Genomic DNA, 13,590 nt, shown 5'->3' with positions numbered 1-13,590 from the left:
CATCTGGAGAGATAAACCAAGCCTGCTCTGACCTGATACACATTGATAGGAAGGAGTCAGATGTGTGGTAAAGGGAGGGGGTACAAGTTCAGTCTGAGTCGAGGAGCCCCCTGCTCTGCCACCGTAAACGAGGAGAGATTGTGTTACATGCAGAGATGAGAGGAGCGTCTGATGTAGCGGTGTCCTCCTCTTAGAAGTGGTGATGTCCTCCTCTCTTTTCTGCAGAGCATTCCACACACACCAGGTCCAGGGAGCGGCCCAAGTCAGATGATCCTCTTTCTGCTTCATACACCGCCGACAGGGCTGTCGTCAGAGGGTTTTACCAGCGGTGTCTGTGAAACCTGAGAGTTGCTGGACAGGAGGGGGGGGACAAGAGGTGAGGGAGGGATGGTTTAGCACTATTGAAGAGGTAACGCAAACCCCAAGTAGTAGGGAAACCGTGGCTTGGTGGCTAGCCACAGGGCTGCCTGAGTGTGAGGAAAGCCAACCCGCCGCCTCTATGAGGATCGGATTTCCTCACAACTTGTTGCCCGATGCTATATAAACTCTGGCATGCGGTGTTGACACCTGATCTGGGCTAAAAGGGCCGCTGGAGAGATTCTCCGCACCCACCATGTCCCCTGCTCTTTCAAGTCCACTGCCCCCCTGCTCTTGCCCAGACCAACTCACTGGCATGGTCGCCAACCACGGGGGCCCCAGTGGACCTCCACCACACAGCTCTCACTCAGTCTCAGTCATCACTGCCCTGCTAATGAGGGTCTCGAGGGACAATCTGACACAACTAACGGGACACTGTGGGCCCAGGGAGTTCCCTTTAGCTACTGTGAAGAGGAAATAAGTTTAATGTGTCCCGATGTGTGACAGCTGTCCATCTGCTCTGCCAAACCACACCAAATCTAAACTGAAAGAGATACCCTGTCATATTTGAAATTGAGATTTAAAGGGGCACTCCACCAATTTTACACATTAAGTTTATTTGCTATGTGGAGTATAACTGAGTCTGTGAAAACAGTCGTATAATGTTGTCTTTGGCTCTGAAGGGAGCCCAAGTGTGAAAAAAATAATCCAAGAAAACCATGATGATGTCATCAAGGTTTTTGGATTGCATTATGGGAAGTGTAGGATCAGTTGTTGGAGCTTAACCTATACTAGGGACTATAAGTCAAAATGTCTTCTTGGCATGGGCTGCACCAGGAAGTGCAAAACTACAAACTAAATCACTGGAGTTCACCCTTTAATAAAGCGCAATACCCTTCAACTTATGAAAGCACATGTAAATAGATAAATCAAGCAAATGAGGAAAATCATTTCTCTGGTTCAACAGTGTATGTGTTTAATGGAGCTTAAAATGCACTGTAGCTTTGTAACTTAGTTCTGTTTTGTTCTGTGCAACTTGATTTGATTCTCTGTGTTTTCTTTTATTGCAATGCATTGAGCCCTTAAGGCCACCACTTATTTATAGGGCCCGTGTACTATTTGCTTGACATAATCTGGTTTCAATATATTAGTGCTAATGTTTATTATAATCTTCATATTATATGATTTATTTATTTATTGTTCTATGAAATTATGGTGTTGCGCTGGTTTTACCACTGACCTTACAATAGAAAAAGGATCCTCTCTTTATTGGATATATACTGTTGCCCATAAAGTTGAAATAATTTTGTTTTCAGACACAATCCTCTGTTTATTCCTATTTAAATGCATCAGTAATCACTTTTGACCAGGTGCAATGATTACATTATGTGTCCCAATTACCCAGGTGAAATGAAACAAATCACATTGTAACAATCATTTCATGGAAAGAGGTAAAAAAATATTTTATTCCAACTTTATGAGCAACAGTATATTTACATGTTGGATCTGTTCCATACAATAAAACTGATTGATTAGAAATTGATTGTTGAGCTTGATTTCAAAAAATACTAGTACGACTGCAGATACATATTTCTAAAACAAGTTGACGAGTATGATTCAAACAAGCGGCTGAATTAACCGAAGCAATTAAAAACCTTGACTGTTGTAAACTACTCACAGTTGACAGCTCCACAAACCCTGAATGGAATAATGAGGCCTATAGCATCAATTATTCAACTTTATTGACCAAGATATGAGTTTTCTTCTCCTCTAACATCAAACCTGATGAGATGGCAGCCTCTGAGAGAGCTCCATAGCCTGCCATGAATTTCTCATAACAAGAAAATCTAGTGATCGATATCACACACTTCTGTGAAAATCGAGCTAATGCATATACAGTATGGTTGACTGAGAGTTAATAGCTCAGAGAGATGGACTGGAGGTGAGGGATTGAGTAAGGAGTGAAAACGGAGGATTAGAGCAATGAATGGCTTAATCCTGGACTAAAGCCAATTGTGCAACGGCTGTTAGTAAGACCATCTCTGCATACACTTTGCGACAAACGTGTTTTTCTGTGCATTAAACAGATCATTTCACTGAAATTGAAGAATTCATTGCAGCAATGTGAATCACTTGACCCAGATCACAGGGGAACACAAGGCGTAGATGAACTCAGCCGATGTGACGTAACTTTTCAAGTGGTTCTACCCCAATTGTGCTTTTTGCAACTTTAGTTTTGACCCACGCTGCTATAGGCTGCACAGGCCCCTGGTTGTTGTGTCAGTGTCAGCTTGAACAATCCAGCCTGTGACCTCCGAGATGCCTTGCGCTCTTTGGAGAGTCTCTTCAGATGAGGATTAGCACTGGGTGCAGACGGAGAATTCACAAACAGGAGACAGCTCTTTTTGTTTTCAGCGAGCAGGCAAATGGAAACGGACCGCATATTTCTGCGAAAGCTGCAAAGAGGCAGAGCAAGAGGAGGAAAAAGAAGAGAGAGTAAAACACCAGAGGGCCCCTCTTTCTCCGCTCAGGATGTTGTTTATGTTGTTGACAGGCCTTTTAACCTCCCTAAGCTCATTCTGTGGGGTCTCTTTGGGAGCTCACTTTGGGTTTGTAGCCTGTGGAGTCTGCATTCAGCCTGTATCCAGTCAAGCAGTTGCATTATTTATGAGTGCTGCGGCTGTTGTTCTGACTCCGTTATTGAGATTGTTGGTACCTCATCATGGAACAAAAATAATGAGGGGACAATAAATTTAAGTGCTGTCAACAGCCACTTGAGTGAACAACATGTCAGGTTTCTCTCCCCCAGAATCAGATGACATCAGATCCTTCTCTGCGTGTGATATGTTTTCCTTTTGGACAGGTCCAATGGCCTGGCCTCAAGGCCCATTTCACACTGGATTAGTTTCCATTTCAAACCCCAGCCCAACCCCCACCTCCCATATTGGAGACATGAACTAAGGTTAAATCCTCAGAAAGTCTTTTTCATCTTTTGTCATGGGTCTAAAAGCAATGTGACAGAAGTTTGCTTTTGGGGCATAAATTACTTTGGGTTAGGCCAAAAACAAACTCTAATCCAACTGATTAAAATGGATCTTAGAATGAGATTATAAATCACAGAGAGTATTTTGCTTGAAATGTTGAATAAACTGGCAGAAAATGCAATCTCATGCTAAGCCTTTATTGCTGTAAGTAAACCGGTAACATTACTCGTAAAACCAGCGTCACGCAGTACAGCACTTTCACAGCACACTCTCTCTTTTCTATCATCAACACACTTTCCTCTCCCTCACAAAGTATATACACAGGTAAACAAGCACATGCCTAAATGCACATTAGCGAATATACACACACGCACGCATGCACATTCCTGCTTTTCTTTGCAGACAGACTTAAAGCCCACTGAACAGTTCTCATAAGGGAAGTGTTTTAAGTAGACAGCGCTACACGTATTGGCCTCCATCAGGAAGTGTACTTCCAGATGTGAACACAAATCAGTCACTCAGAGCAGCCTCGCTCTACATCTGCACACGCACATGCACCCGAGCAAAGTGGGTGTTTGTATCAAGGGAAATCATAACAGGAAAAGAAGAAAGGGGAGCGTTACCCCAGCTGAAGGAAAGTTCCAGCATATCTCTGGACAGACACCTCATTAACATCCGTCCACGTAGCATCTGTAAACGACCAAGAATCATTACCGTCAACTAGTCAGTGGTGAAGACGTTTCGTCAATACTAAAAAAGGCATAGAGATTCCAAAGCATTTTAAAGCATCCTCAATTACATGAGAGTACTGGGTCTATTCATGGTAACTTGATAGCATTGTTACAGGTCTCACATTGACGCCTCATAATCATATTCTGTTATCAATTAGCTCTTTATCCTGTCGCTGAATCAGTATTAACTCTTGTCCCGTAACACCTCATCACAATAAACTTCCAGTCGCACTACATTAGCCGTACCACAATGAGGCCAGTTTTGGGTGTAAAACCCCTCCTGCTCTGACCCCTTAACTCCAGTTCAAGCATCCCTCACATTCTGTCACTTTTATTTATTTTTTTTTGGAGTGCATCCTAAATGGTACAAGAACCCGGCTCTGAGATCACTTGGGCATATGTTTCTCACATCACTTGTGATTATTTTCATCTTTTATAACAAGTTTAAGATGGAAAGAAGTTATGTTGATTTATTCTTTTTTTATACCTTGCCCAAATACGGCCAAATATTGTTCAAGCCCACTGAGTTTTATTTTAAATTCTAGTGGCGATCCACAAGTTTCGAAAGATACCAGATATGTCAGGTTGTATTTTGCAGAAATGTGTATAAAATTATTCACACGATGGCTGCAATATCAGAATTTGATTCAATAGTGCTGCCATGAAAAACATAGATTCTTGGGTTTGAATATCTCACTGTGTAAACCATGTGAAGCTTCAGTGAAGAGCTGCACCAGCGGATACACATGTTACTGTCAGTCATCGTGGCACAACATCTTTTAGCCTTAACGGTACTTCAGTCTAAACAAAATCCATCTACCGTGTGCCTGAACGGGAACTTTTCAGCAGTTTATTGTCCTTTGGCATAAAAGTGGCACAGCAGAGCAGACACTAGCCTTATTGTATTTTGATCAGCATCAGTCTCAGGGAAGTAATAATTGAGGGGGCTCATTTCTCATTAAGAGTGGTTTTGCTCTGGGGCTGTCCGAGGTGCTGCCTGCAGAGACGTCAGTAACAAGCATGGGGACCCTCTTAGTCCAGCTCTCCTGCAGAGTGGCATGTGGATGACTTTGCTACAAAAACCCCAAGGTTGCTGCCGGCCAGCCTGGCTTCATTAGCAGAGTTAACCTTCAAAACGTACTTCTGCCTCCTGCTCTGCCCTCGGGTCTGTTATGGCTGAGAGGAAGTTGGAGCAAGACTTGTGTCAAATATACTGTCAACGAGCTAAACAGGAACAGCTTGGACACAGACAAGTGGCCGACAAGAGTCCCGCTGGGCAGAGGAAAGTTTGCTAAATACTACAGGAAGTTAAGAGCCTTTCTTTCAAATAAAACTCTCCTGTTTGTCTTCATTTCAAGCTAAAACTTTAATTTGATAACATGCAATCAGGGAATCAGGGAACGAACTGAATGAGGACTGAACACACCAGTAAGAGAGTTTAGCTGTGGCAATAGCACAGCCGCTGCTGAGTGAATGGTAGCGTTTACAGGACTTCTCTGTAAGGTAATGTAGCAGCAGTCTCTGATCATGGTTTCATGATGCAATTTTTGGATTAGCGGTCACTGGATCCAAAAGCCATTTGCAATATGGCATGGATGATATCACTACATGAAGGAAGAAAATAGCTGTCCTATATGTATTAAATATACTCAGTAATCCTGATGCCTTCCCTCCATCTTGCATTAGTTTACCTTTCCCTGAGGATCACACTCTCTCTCTGAAATACGGGAAGTATTATATGACCTGAAACTAACTCAAAGAAGCTGTGGAATTTGTCAACATGGATATGTACTGATGCCAAATGATAGGGGCTGGTCTGAATCTGAGTCTTTTGGAGTCTCAATTCATTAAAAACAAAGAAGACCAGAGCTGAACGAAAGCCTAAAAGTCGAATTCCTCTGATTATTGATTTATAACCTTTAGTTTAAAGATGTGTCTTTCATATCTTTGTAACACTGAGATTTTTCCGCGCTCATCTGGACAAACTAAAAACAGAAAATGAAGTGAGACCTAAGGTGAGGCTGGCTCACCCAGGTGTCACACCTTTGTTTCCTTAATTTCCTCTGCAGAGCACCCTTGTGCTCTGTGTGAGGCTGTTTCACGCCCCCCACCCCCTCCCTCTGCTGGCCGGAGGCTTGATGAGGTCCAGATGTGCTCCAGATGAGACCCACATCTGATGGTTATGTGGATATGAGAGGAGCTGGAGACTCAAAGGGCTCCATCAAATTGCCATGGGTTCTGCTCAAATTGATTTCTGAGATGGAGGTGCATGTTGCAATGCTTTAATAGAATTAAAATAAGAACTTGTTTGGTTGAAATGTGTATTTACTGCAACAAGCATACTAATACTAATGCATTACTTTTTTGCCTAGTTCATTCTTTTGAAAAAAATCTTTTATAACCCATTGTAAATCTTTTATAATCCCTCTTAATATTGATGATTTTTTTATGTAATAAAGATTTATCACGTAAACACTCCCTCTTATAACGAACTGTGGTCAGAATATGTGATGTCTCTTCACTTTGTTGCCTTAGTATCAAAATAAACTAGATACAAAAATGGTTCCAATGTGTGCCAGCTTTGAGTCACTGAGTGCTTAATTTGGTGTCTTGCTAGTTGAACCTTTTTTGTTATTAATTCCTGTGAAGCATGTGAACAACACAGATTGTTCATCCATTTTCTTAATACTGCATTAATATTGGTGCTTATTTAAGAAATCAATTAGATTGATTTAATTTAGAAGAAAACATCTGGTTCAGCTGGCCTAACACACACTGTGTGTTTATGTGCTAGTAATGCTAAGTCATTCAGAGACAGAATATAGTACATACCCATAAACTCAATGATGATTTTAAATTTTATTTAAAAATGTGTTGTTGTATTGTTCATTTTAATTTTAACACATTAAATTTGTGTATGTCAAGTATTGTTATAGTTTCAGAGTTTCCATGTCATGACGTGACATGATGGGGAGAAAGTGTACTTCAGTGTGTGTGTGTGTGTGTGTGTGTGTGTGTGTGTGTGTGTGCATGTCCAGTATATACTGTATATAGGACCTGTTAGGATGTTAGCATGTGTAAACTGTGACTATACGGCACAGTGCAGACAAAGCTCATTCCTAGCAGGGAGGGCTCCCCATGGCAACAGCTGCATGATGTCAGATGCTGAGCAGAGATTGGACAGATGTGGTGATTTGAAGTATGCAGGAGATTAAGCGTGTAGTCTACAGAGAAATCAGAAATATTACAGAGATATGATTTAAGTCCTGATTGGAAGATAAAGGATGTGGAAAAACAAATTGAGAAATGCAAATACATAAATTGACAGTTTCAGACAATACATGACTTATTTATGTGGAATTCGGTCACTTGACATGATGGACAATGATTTGATTTGCCCAATTAACAACCTGGTATGTTTGTTATGCTTGTTATCAGTCAATAAAACTTTACAGGAGACACTTTTGTTTCTTTTGTTCCGGTGCAGGTCAGAGGTTGATATGTACCGGACATGCTTTAAGTTCACTTACAGGCCATGTGAATTCTCGCACCCTTGAGCATCCTTGGAAAGCTCCATGCACAGTCTATTGAAAAGGATTAGAGAGACAGAGTTACGGCTAATTGCTCATAATTCCCGTGCGCTGATTATGTGTGTCTCAAACTATTGGGTCAGCGAAATGGATCCCATGACAAAAAGTCATTTTACAGACATGAGGATTATCCAATGCAGCAGGGAGAAATGCCGCCTGATTTATCCAATTATCTTTTCTTTGTTGAGATATTTCTCATAAGCCTCAGGTTAAAGCAGTGGGACAAAGAGAATGTGGCAGCCCTTGTCTTGTGGAAGGAAATGTAATAAACGTATAGGTCAGGTCGTTCAAATCGCATAAATATATTTTTTTTCACTTACTATGCAATCTTGCCCTATTAAGTTTTATGTTTTATTTATCCAGGTTTTGGGAAATCTACATCTGTTATTTCTGCTGCCACCCAACTACAATGAATGGAATTTCATTTGTGGTTCTTAAAACATCTAAAACTCAACAGCACTGTGTCTCTCCAGAAACAATGCCCTAGTTACTCAGCACAAAACCACAGACCACACTGTGAACAGTTTTTGTTGGAACTAGTTTCTACAATGAAAATGGTTCACAGCGAGGTTTCTGCTGTGGTTTCCTTCTTATTTTTCAATCTTGTTTTGCATTAGCTTCTTATTAATCTTGATTACATTTATACTTTAGCGCTGGTGAAATGTTGCTGTGTAAAGATCATCTCATACAACGAAATACAGCAAAAACATGTGTATCTCACAAGCCTGTGTTGAACACAGTGCTTTTAGTGTCACTTCTAGTCAGAAGTGCATTGAAGATGATGTGGGATTGTGGCCAGTGAATGATGGTGAAGTGAGTTTTCTCACTGACTACAGCAGAGAGAGAGAGCCAGCCTGCTCTTCAGAACTCTGATTCAAAAGTTAAATGAGAGTGTTTTTTCCCCCTAAAACTAACTTTTATGCAGGTTTATAGTCATTAAGCACAAGCAGTATGATAGAAACATATCACTTTGGGGTTGTATTTTTTTTTTCTTGCGTGGCGCTTTGTATAGTTAATGAGTCTGTTCTTTGGTTGATGCATAGAGGTAGGGCTTTGCATGTTCCCTGTTGTTGGTGCTTGCATGTGGTGATGCTTCTTTGGCCTCGCAGTGTTGTGTTTGGCACCAGATGCACAGAGCCACAGAAACTTTATCCAGTGTTGCTCTTTTATTCGACCTGAAAAAGAAAATCACCTGACTCCTTCAGGGCAAAATATCTGAGTCATTGTATTAACAGCTTGCAGTAGCTCAATTTAAAAGAATAATACATTTGACTGCACAGCTACAGCCTCACCATATCCATCACATAGCTTATTACCCAACGCCTCAAAGCAGGTCAGTTAACTGCCTTTTTTCTCTTCTCAGTAAGAAGCTCTAAAATCGTATCAGCACCTATAGTGTAATGTAGTCCACCTTTATCGCCGCTGTCTCCAATATCAAAGCGTGTGCTGTGATTGAACACCCAGAGAATCCAGGTAGATTTCTAAAGCAGAAGAAGAGAGAGACAAAAAGTACTGATAATTAACGGCTGTCACAGGATACAGAGTGGATGCAGAACGATTACAGATGACATATAAATTGCTGTGTAATTTCAGATGCTATGGGCGTTTTCTGTTGGAGCAGGTCTCCTCTTGTACTGCCTGACAGATGATATTCAAATGGAAGTCGACGCCAGAGGGATAACATGCCATTGTTGAACCATTTGATATGCCAAGGACATATAATGGTCCGGGCCACATGCAGAACAGCAGATCAGACACCTTCTAGGATTTCAGGAGAACACAGTGTAACACAAAACAAGCTCTTAGAAAAGACTCGCGTCATTGTGCTCCAGTGGAGAAGTTCACTTTGGAGTATCAGGTAAGGAAATATTCACACATGTATCGAGCTATTGGCATGTTTCAAATTGATAGATGCTTTTGCGATTTAAAGAGAAACAAAGGAAACAATGTTGCTCTCCACTGACTGTATTTTTAACAACCTTTGACACTGGTGGAAGCAACACGGTTTAGTTTGAGGGCATTCATGGTCACTGATTAGTCAAATATGCCCACATACAGTGGTGCCCACTAGAAGACCTCATCAAGTTTCCTTGTTTGATTTATGCATGAACAGCTGCAGAGGTGGCACGCATGCCGGCCAGGCCCGACACAAATGCATCATAAAGGTTGTTGCGTTATCTGGCTCTGTAACACAATCCCCTCTCTCTCTCTTCAGATATGGTTTGATGGTCTATGAAAGTGATTAGATTCATGTCAAAGGGGAGACTTGCAAACCACTGGGAGTCGTAGATTGTTGGAGGTGATTCAGGCATACAACAAACACCTGATGATCTCTGTGTTCCTGGATCATGAGTAACCCTATAAATCTTTCAATGTTGTAACACGCGCACGGATGAAGAGTAATCCCACATCTTAATGTAATCATAGTGCAATATCCAGGCAGTCCAGATTTGACCTTCCATAACAGATTCTCATGCATGATATAATGGATGGAGCTTCGGTTTGACACTTTACTGGGGTTTTGTATTTTCTGTGAGTATGAACTCAACAAAAAGACACTTACATGAGGTCAGGGAAAGATGTACCGTAGGGCTTTCTACTGCATCACAGTTTTACAACTGAAACTCATAAAGTAAAGCACATTGATGCAAGAGGCCTTTCGTAACAAAGTCGTACTTGACTGAAATACTTGCCTGGACAACAGATCTGCACTCCCGATAGAAATTTGATATGAAAAATTATCCAGCCAACATGACATAATGCTGTAATTAACCACCTGCATCAGTCATGTCTGTACTCGGAGACCAGAGCAGGAGAAAAGGCGATATGACTGTCTGCCTTACAGCTCCTGACCTGTTCGCCTTGCCTCCTCTCTCTAAAGTCATCAGTTAGGCCCTGGTAAATAACAGTAGTCCTTCTTTGTTCAGGGCTGTCGAGGATCTTTGGACAGGCCAGAGGGGGGGCGTTACGACCACCCAGACAGTTTGGACTCAAGTTAGTAGATTCATTCTCCAAAACGCCAGCTCTACAAACACCCTGTCTTTCATTTCTGCTTTGTGACATTTCAAAGTGAAAAGATGGGCCAATCTGACGGGCAGAAGACAGCATAAAAGAATATATGGAAGGAGACGAGGCAGGAGTCACCGTGTTGACACTAATGAGGGAGTGAAAGAACACAGAACTGCAAAAATTCTTTGAAAAAGTCAGAGATTTCAAAGGTAAAAAATCTGAGATCAGATGCAGGGGGACAGACGGAACATGAAAGAAGTTCTCAGTGCACTTACAGATTTGCATGCAGACTTCTTTGGTGATAGTCAAAGACGGAGAGGAGGGTGAAGTAAGTGCCTAAAGAGAGATGATGGGTTAGCACCAATCTATTGACTACTGATCATCATAAACAGTTTGTACCAGTTGTTTACACATAGTTTTGGGGATTGATTGACTGATTGATTTGCTCAACCGCCCAACCAAACTAGAAGCAAAGAAAATAGTTAAAAAGTGGAACCAAGAAAGCAGCCAGATATAGAGATTAGATTAGGTTAGATTAGATTGCTGTTTGTTTTTGGCAAGTGGAACAAATATGGTAAAGGTTTTTAAAGAAGATTAAACTGCGTATTTGATCAATTGAAAAACTGTGGGAGAGTTTAGGCGAGGCTTTAGAGGCAAATATGAAACACAAAATGTACACTGCACTTGTAGTCTCCTACTCTCATAATCAAACTAATCAAATAATCAAACCCAGAATTAAACTGATGCTACTTCTGTCTGATGATCTCAGGAACTTTAACAGAATGAAAAAATGCATTGTTTTCAGTAGAAGTGTAATTCAAACTGTCTTTAAGCTGCATAAGAGATTATGTAAATTGCTGGTTGATGACAATCTCACAGCGTGCTATACGTTACAAAAGGAAAAACCCATTTTCTAAAACGCCTATGTGAGAATTATCTATCTCACGAACCTGAGAAATTCTCAAGAAGCGAAACCCCTGCTAACATACATGCAGATGCCACACTTGAGGCTTAACAGGCTCCCATTAAGACACACACATTAAAGCACGTCTCTCTTTGCTCTCACACCCACGCAGAATTCAGCGACCGACTTCCCCAAATGGCTGTGTTGTCGTCAGTGCTCTCCCCTGGGAGGTGGAAGTGTCTCAGGTTGAGGCTTTCTCAGCTATCACTGTACGTGCGAGGCACTTACTTGAGTAACAAAAAGAGACGGGAAATAAAAGGCATGTAGATCAAATCGTTTTAAATGTAAAGTTATTTAGATGCATGTACTTACATATGGAGGCATTGTATCTGACATGACTTGATGCTTTACCTCCTTGGTATAATGTGCAGTTTAAGGTCTACGTATCTGAAAGAGACAATATGATTTATTGCCTCCGTTTGTCACCCAAGGGGCCTTAAGCACTTCAGCTGAAGACAAATGACATTAACAAGAGACAAAGACTTCTGGTTCTTTCCTATGTACAGTCTGACTTCAGTAGAGAAATGATTTTCTCCTGTATTTCACTGATGTCAAGTTAAAATTGCAACTAATGGCTTCTCATTTCTAACAGAGCAGCAAATTGTAGTCCTGGTATTCTTATTCATGCACAGACGTGAACATTAAACTTGATTTGATTTTCAAACCCAATTACACACAGTAGATAAGCACAAATGGGGGACTTACCTATCGCGGTGAAAATCAAGAAGAGTGAATGAAAATGTCTACGCTCAGACTGTAGACAATAACATTTGCATGTTTCCCACCAGCTCCATCCATTTTCATTTGTGTAAGAGTGCAGGCAACATTACAGATTGCTATAATCCCTCAAAGCCGACAATTGTGATATGGCTGTTAATGTCGTCAGTGTACTGCTTTGTGCCTCCAGGACAATGAATAATTTGTACCATCATTTTCACTCCAGGAATTGGCTACAACACAGGTGATTGTGTTACAACAATGCCGTCATATAGAAAAGAAAAAAAATTGCACTGAATGTTGTAAAGCCAAGAGCAGGAATGAAAATATCCTGAAGCCAGCTTAGAGTGGATCAGGTTGTGATGTCGGGTGAATGAGAAAAGGCAGCAACACTACGTCTTCATCTGTTTCCCAACACTGTGCTGATAGGTTTATCAGCTGAAGAAAACTAATGTAAACCTACTGCTGATGAAACTAGCCATGTGTTCTCTGGTTGCCTCCGCAGAGGGAAGACAGAGTAGGAGAGAGCTTTTGAACTCGGGTAAAAAGCTGGTGTTGCAAGCACCTTTCAGCACCCCCTGATTCAGTGCACATTTACAGGCCCCCACTGCACAGGTATTGCTCTGTAAGAAGGTTGAAAAGCACACAATTCTGCTACAAGTGTAATCATACTGTAAGTGTATCAGCTGCCAGGGGCAGCAGGTTGATGTGATGTACACTGATGCGACTGTTGAGAACTAAGCCGGATAAAGAGAGAAAACAGTGCAGGCTTGAGAAGGAGATGGCAGATAGAAAGCAGCTAATATGGTATCAAAATGGACTATTAGTGTTAACATGCACAATATAATGTAGCGGTAAAGGCCATTTGCAAGGATGTTTATTTCCACTTCATGCGACTTGCAATAATAAACTGAGGAAAGGAACTGACCTGAAATAATGTTTCATCCATATGGCTGCTATATGTGAAAGTCATCAAACATATTCCCATGGGTTATTATTGTTGCAGCAAAATGCTCATAACATTACACCCAGGTATTTCTAACAAAATCATAAAAATAAAAGCCATTTTCCTTCCGTCCAATCATAAAATCATTAAAATAAAAGCCATTTCCTTCTGTCCAAACACACGTGCTGCCTGAACATGGTTATTGTAGACTGTAGCTCCTTCATTCAGTCCTGCTAATATTGACGCAGGATATTATTGTTTCTTCCCTCAACCTTATGGTCCCTCAGCCATT

This window comes from Seriola dumerili, unplaced genomic scaffold (genome assembly GCF_002260705.1).
Source record: "Seriola dumerili isolate Sdu_G_001 unplaced genomic scaffold, Sdu_1.0 BDQW01000109.1, whole genome shotgun sequence".
In the NCBI taxonomy this organism is placed as follows: domain Eukaryota; kingdom Metazoa; phylum Chordata; class Actinopteri; order Carangiformes; family Carangidae; genus Seriola; species Seriola dumerili.
The sequence above is the reverse complement of the archived record's forward strand: the minus strand, read 5'-3'. Positions refer to the sequence as shown.